Here is a 7,353-nt window from a genome sequence, read left to right as displayed (position 1 = left end):
AACATTATATTTTTCATATATGTCTTGGACTTCCAAAAAAGGGGCAGGGAAATTTTAAGGGCTTTTTATGACATCTTGACCAAATTTTAGGAAGTTATATGCAGAAAAAAAGTTTTCCAAATTGCTCTTTTATTTTTTTTTTAAGTACTGGATGCACTTGATTGTAGTAGTTCATCCAGCTTCAAGAAATAATGTGCTCAGAGAGAAATAGGACAGTGATTCCAGCAGTATGCAGAAGTGCACAAAACCCTCTCACTGTTTGTCCCACTGTGAGATCCTACAATCCCAAGTACCAATGCAGAGAAATGTGTGGTAGTTAGTAAAATGTTACTCCTTAATGATTAGTCAAGACCAAAATATGTGAGTGCTATGTTAAAGTATCATAGAAGAAAAAAATACATTCATCATGGAACAATGAGGAGTGAGACAAGGGAGATGCACACAATTTCATTAAGCCTTCAACAATTTTTTGGTGTAACTGCCTTGTAGAGGCCTCAGTCACTACTCGTAAGAGAATGATTGATAGCAACACTCTGCTGTCACCCTCCCAAACCCCACGTTTGGCAGGGAAGGGTTGCTGCAGGCTTTGTTGTCAGCAGGGAAGATGATCTGGGGAATGGCGGTGCTGCCAGCAGTGGTGTCTCAGCTCCACCCAAACACCAGCCGACTCCCAAGCAAGAGCCATGGATCCCCACGCTGGCACAGCCCTGAATCCAAGCTAATGTACCTTGCCTCTAGCTCAGCTTTTTGGCTGGGGCTCAGTGCAGGACTGGCTCGAGTCCCTCTGAGCTGGAGCACAGAGAGGCTGCACTGAGAACTGCTTTTCGTGTAAGCCTTGGGAAACTTCTGTTGGCATAGTCTGAGTAGCAGGGTGTTTAATTTCACACCTTTGAGAGGAATTTCTTCTCTAGATCACACATCCTTCAGCTTGATCCTTGTGTCATCTTGACTCTCACTGAATTTAGAATTTGCCAAACCAAAAGAGCATGCAGGCATGCCACTTTATCACATGGACAAAACTGTGTCTTAACAAGTGCTTTGAAAAAAACCCTGCAAAGTACAAAGACATGTCGAAAAAGAATATACAGTCTGTGATTTAATTGTTTTAACAAATTAGGTAAAAAATGAGGAGCTATCCAGTATTCACTCTGTTTCCCACCACTCGTTATTAAGCAAAAGATGAAGTCAGAATGTGTAGCAGATTTTCAATAAGCAAGCTATCTCTTATGCCAGAATACTGGCATCCCAATTCAGTGGAATGGCTTACAGGTAAGCTGTCAGTTAACTAAAATTTGAATCCTCGTGGTGATGTTTTTCTGCTTTCTTATACGTGTATGTTTACCAAGCTAAAGTAAAGTGCAGAACTACAAACAGCTGTAGAGCACCACTTTCTAAAAAGAGGAAAGATTCTGAAATTACTGTACCTTACATGGAGGAGGAATTTTTTTAAAAAATAGTGATGGCATAAGAGTAGATAAAATGTGATATAGTTTGGCTTATGGTAGTTGGGATTTTGAAGGCACAGGTCTCAATTTTTAATGCATTCTATTTTCATGTTGTGTTCTTACGGAGGTTGAAGTCACTCTAACTGGGCATCCAATCCTCTGAATACACTGCTCATTGTGATAGATTGCTGGCAGTTCTTTCTTTTTCACTTTTTTTTAAGAGAAAAGAAAATGAAACTTTATTCTGATGTTTGCTGATTCTATGATTGATTCTTAAGAGGCATCCTTTTTACTGTGAACTCATTTTAAAGAAATCTAAGGGTTTTTTGCATTTTTAGAAGGATCCATCAAGAGTTTTGCATAAAATGGATTTTTTTTTTTTTTAATCTAACCTTTCAGTGAAGTGTGATTCATATCTTTGCATCATGATGCTAAATTAATACCTATGTAAGGACATTACAATAGAGTACTTATCTGTTTCTTTCTGCTATTTTTAAAAGAGTAGTTACGTCTTTCTCTTGGTGATAGAGATAATAGTCAGGAATGTTGCCAGGTTGGTTCAGTTACTCCCAGTCACAAGGCAGGATGCACTTCCACTTCTGGAAGTCTGGAGATGTAGGATTTAAGCCCCAGAAATAGGGACTGAATACAGCAATGCAGAAATAATTCCATGTGCTAGGCATTCCATCAGTATTAATAGTACTTCAAAGAAGAATCTCCTTTAAGAAGTTGAATTAAACACTTTTCAGCAATAGCTTTTATACCAGATTCCCAATACACACATACAGACATGAATGCTTTATAAACCAATAAAGAAATCTACTTCTGAGCTACATGTGAAAAATAAATTCTGTCCTTACTTTTAGCTGGCTTCTTACCTTTTGGGTACAAAGGAAACATTCTGAGAAGACAGAAGAAATCACATCAGTTCTGCTAAGTTAAAACTAAATCACATCTATCATTATTATTTTACCTGTATCAAAGATTGATTTTGACCTATTAAAAATTTAATTGGCATAATATAAATTCACCAAGTGAACTTTCTTATTATTGCATCATTTTGCAGCATTTGCCAAACCTGGAAGTTTATTGTACAGTTTATTGTGCAGCGGGATTGGCACATCGCTAGATCAATGGACAGATGGATTGAAAACTGACTGAAGGACAGAGTTCAAAGAGAGTAGCCCAAGCTCAGCTAGAGGCCAGTAATTTGGGGTGCACTGGTCTGCAAGAGGTAGAGTGGTGCCAGCAGGCCAAGGGGGTTGATCCTTCCCTGTGCTTAGGTCATGCGTGGAGTGCTGAGTCCAGTTTTGGGCAAACATGGAAATATTGGAGCAAGTCCAGCAATGGATGAGGAAGATGATTGAGAGATTGTTATCTGAGGAAAGGCTGAGAAGGCTAGGATTGTTCAACTTGAAGGCTCAGGAGGAATCTCATCACTGGTATAAGTACTTGATGCTTGCAGTATCACTGAGGCAGCTCCTGGGTTTTGTGTTTTGCTGGGGAACACAGGCAATGCTATCTACAAAAATGGAAAACCTGAACAAGTATCACCAAAGGACGTGTGCATGGATACAATAAAGAGGAGCTCCAGAAGAATTCCAAGACCATATGAACCAGAAAAATCAGGTGATGGGCCTCTGAATCAGAAATTAACTCTAAGTTTCACAGAGGTTGACTGGAGTAAGGAACTCGCTCTCCCACAGCCATGGGGGAACTTACAGCTTCCTGTGAGTCTATTACAGGGTGCAGGCTGGGGCAATGCGTTTGCTTTTCCTCAAGTTAATGGCTTTGTACAAAGTTTCATCTGCACGAGTTAAACTGCCTGGTGTTTAGTTTCTGAATTTCTAAAGTGTGTAGTAGCAATGTCCATGCCCTACTTCTGAAGGACTATTGACTCTGCTCCTGGGGAGGTGGAAAGCTTGATTTAGGAGTATAAAACCACTGTTTTGCACTCCATACACCACTACTGAAGTTGTTAAAGGTTAATGGCTTATCTGAACAAAAGCTAGCACCAGGATACTTAGAGCTTACATAAAGTGGCAAGGATGTTCTTTGAAAGGAATAAGGTGATTGTGGCAGGGGTGGATGCACATTGTCAGGCAGACTTGCTGAACATGCAACAATTCTGCAAACACAACATGACATTAAGAACATCTTAACAGGGACTCAACCTACATACATTTAGCCTGCACCTAGCTGCATAAAGCAGGATTCAGTTTTATGAAAAGCACTTCCGATATTGCAAGGAGTCTCACCTGGTTTGGAGCTGCTGCTGCTCCAGAGCAGTGCAGGGTTTGCACTGGGGTTAGGTTGCACATCTCTGCTATATCAAGGCATCCCAGACTGCACAGGAACTTCCAGTGGTGTTGAATGTTTTTCTGTAGGTAAATGAGTGCCTTCTCAAGTACATATATCAAATTAATATTTCAAGTGCTTAAGGTAAAATATCTACTAGTATTTCAAAAATCCCAGGGTATCCTGCCTGTCCCAATATGACATTTCACAGAACTCCCACAGACCTTGTGTTATATGTGCCAGCTCGTGTGGGTATCTCAGGTCTTTTGGGACATCTAAAATGGTTCTGTGTATGTATGTTTAGACATTTACTTGCCTTCCTTCATTCAGGCAGCTAAGTTTAGTCATGTGCCTTCTGGTGTTGAAGGATACCATCAGGGAATCAGCTCAGAGCTCTCATAGTTGCAGTTCATCTGAATCACTCTAAAGCTGTGTCAAGGTGGCATGAACCCACGCCTGGAAATGCTGGGTTTCTTTTGTATTTTAACATGAGAGATGAGCTTTACATCGACTAATAGCATATTTCATCTCACAAGTTATATGAATGAATGCTGATTTTTTTATGGCAGTATATATATCTTTTGGAAAGTCCTGAAAGCTTAATGACAACACATGCTCGCACTGTGGTATCCACAAACCCCAGGATACATGTCAGGAGTTTGCAACCACTTCATGTATAAATTCTAGCTTGATCCAACTTCATTTTCAGTCTCTCTCTCTGTCTCCCTTTGTCTCTGTTTTATTGGATTGTGGTGAAGAGTTGATGTTCCTTCCCACTTGCTCATCCTCTATTTTTCACCTCACAGTATCCTTTTCAAGCCAGGTAAACTGGAAAAACATTTGAGAGAGAGGGGAAAAGATATTTGATTGATAGAACAGTGAGAAATCTGTTAAGTAATGGGGGGAAAAAAGTATTTATTTCACTTCTCAAAAATATTTTAGATTACCTCTGTGAGTTGTAAAGACACAGAGTAATACTGTCACTGGCAGTCCTGTTACATATTTATCAAAGGCAAGTGCAGTGAATAATCAGAACTTTATTATTGTAATAGAGATGTTGGCATCAGAAAAGGGTCTTGATTCGGATTCTCTGACATTAGGAGCATAGTGATCAATGCTCGATAGCTTATATGAAGTTCAGTTCCACTTATCCCGGTTATGAGAGGTCAGGATGTTTGAAGGAAAACATAGCTGTTGAAGAATCAGGCAGATATTTTGAATTCATATAAATAATAATAAAATAAGTCTCTGCTCATGATTCTGTCACAGAGCATGTTTCATACAAAGTTAAGCACACTCAAAAATACCATACAAGGTTTGTATCTTCATTTTTATACTCTGTTAGTTACAGCTGGAGGGGAAAAAAACCAAAAAAACAACACATTTCATGGTAGGAAAAAAAAAAAGAAACTACTTTATCATCAGACCATTAAAATAATTTGGAAAGTAGTTTTAGAAGCATTAGAACATTAGAAAATCTGCTGATAAAAACATAGATTTAAGATTTCAAGTTCAGATTAAATCACTAAAAAGCAACCTGTTCTGCCTTTCTTTTTTTTTTTTTTTTTGTTAGAATTGTCTTCTGCTGCAGGTCTGACATGACATCCAGTTATAGGTAGTATGACATACATGATGGTAAAATAAATACATGCTTAGATTTTATTCCAAATAATTCTGCGTGTTCTTAGTGTATTCATCCTTACAGCCTGTAAGAAAACTTAAGAACAAATATCAAAATTCTGTTTTGCAAAACTGTTATCTGTTTATATAATCTTATGGATCAGATATACATATAAAGGAAAATATTGTCCTATTGTAGACACATATATGTGATAAAATTAATGTAATGCTTCTTATTTCCATTATTTCTTCAAACCCAGACCTGTCCTCTGCTACACATTTTTTTTTTTTTAACCAAGGTTTACCAAAGAAGGTAAAGGAGAGAGATTTTGGAAGACATTCCAGGATTGGTTTCATCTTAATATAAGAAAGATGTTTTTTACAATGAGAGTAATTAATCACTGGAACAATCTCCTGAGGAATGTGGTTGAGTCCCCATCAGAGTTCACCTTCATGAGCTTACAGGATGCTTTAGGCACTTTTCCTCTCAATCTAGCACCAGTGGAAAATGGAGTTGAAAGTTTTACTTATTGTTAAGAGGTAAGGTCTAGTGTGTGTAATTCTGTTTTCTGGTAATGTATTTGTATAATTTAGCTCAGTGTTTATAGTGTTTCTAGTATCTTTCTAGTGTTGTTCTAGTACCTTTTGACCCATGGAGCCAGAAACCCACTGTATGAAACTGCAGGCTAAACTGCAATCCCTGTTTGCAAAATACACAACACAAGTAGCATCTTCTCACTGTTGTACACTGTAGTAACACTGACATTTCACACTTCATGCTCTAAATTGCAGCATTGCCCTAGACATTAAGTGTGCAAGAATAAGAGACAAAAATCAAAAGAACTTACTAAAGGTAAAAGAAAAACTCTGAAAGAAGATTGAACATATTCTATTTTAATTTTCAGTATTTCTTTCCAATATCAGAATACACAATTTTCTGAGAATTGAACATTTAGCATAATGCATTTGGCAAAGAACTCAATGACATCTGAATGGAAGGAAATAAATTGTAATATCTTGTGTGAACTCATGGATTTTTACTTGTACAAGAAAACACAGACCATATCCTTGACTTTTCCATCCATGGCATATTCATACAAAGATTTAACCTGCGGCTGGAGATCTAACTTTATATCACAACTGGAATGCTGTGCTTCACTGCAGCCTTCTCCAAAGTGCATGTCATGCACATGCCATAGTCCATTCTGCTAAACAATCATTTGGCCTTAAGGACCAACAAATTCCACTGGCATTTCACAGTCTTTAGATTGTTTGCACTTCTGTGAATTATTCAGTAGTTTTTTTCCCCAGTATTTTCCATGGAAAACCATGCAGAATCCTGCCTTAATCTCCATCTCTGCAAAATGCGTGTAGTTACTCCCTCCAAGAAGAGAGACATCCACTGAAGGCTGGCACAAGATTGGATATTGCCACTTTTGTGTTAGAGCACAAGAACCAGTTAGTGCAATGACATAAACATGATACATTTATTTCAAGCCTATTGATGTTTTATTGTGAGAATGGTGCAATCCGAAGTGTTGATAATACATAATTGTTTAAAAAATAAAATAATCTGGCTTTGTTTTTTTCTGTCTGGCCTCTTAAAAACCAAACAAAACCCAACTGTTTTTAATTTCAGCATGATGGGAGAGACAATGACCTTTCTCAAACAACAACTAAGCTCCTGCAACTTGATTGAGCCCTTCCAGGACAGAAAACAAAGTCTGAATTATGCCAGTCTCTTCAGACATAGAAATGAAACAAAATCTCTTGGAAGGCAAATTTGATGAGGAATCTCACTAAATCAGTGATATATGTGGGACAATAGGAAAATGCATCTTGTCATACTGTAGGTAGAAAATTAATCTGCTATTTTGCAATTAAATTGCGTAATTTAAATGGGATATTAATATCCTAACAAAACCCACCTTTTAAATGCTGATTTCATAGCTGCATGTTGCAGCAGGATATTGTAAGTGACTGGTTTCTT

The sequence above is a fragment of the Catharus ustulatus genome, chromosome 3 (genome assembly GCF_009819885.2).
Source record: "Catharus ustulatus isolate bCatUst1 chromosome 3, bCatUst1.pri.v2, whole genome shotgun sequence".
NCBI classification, from domain to species: Eukaryota; Metazoa; Chordata; class Aves; order Passeriformes; family Turdidae; genus Catharus; species Catharus ustulatus.
Note: the sequence above shows the minus strand (reverse complement) of the source record.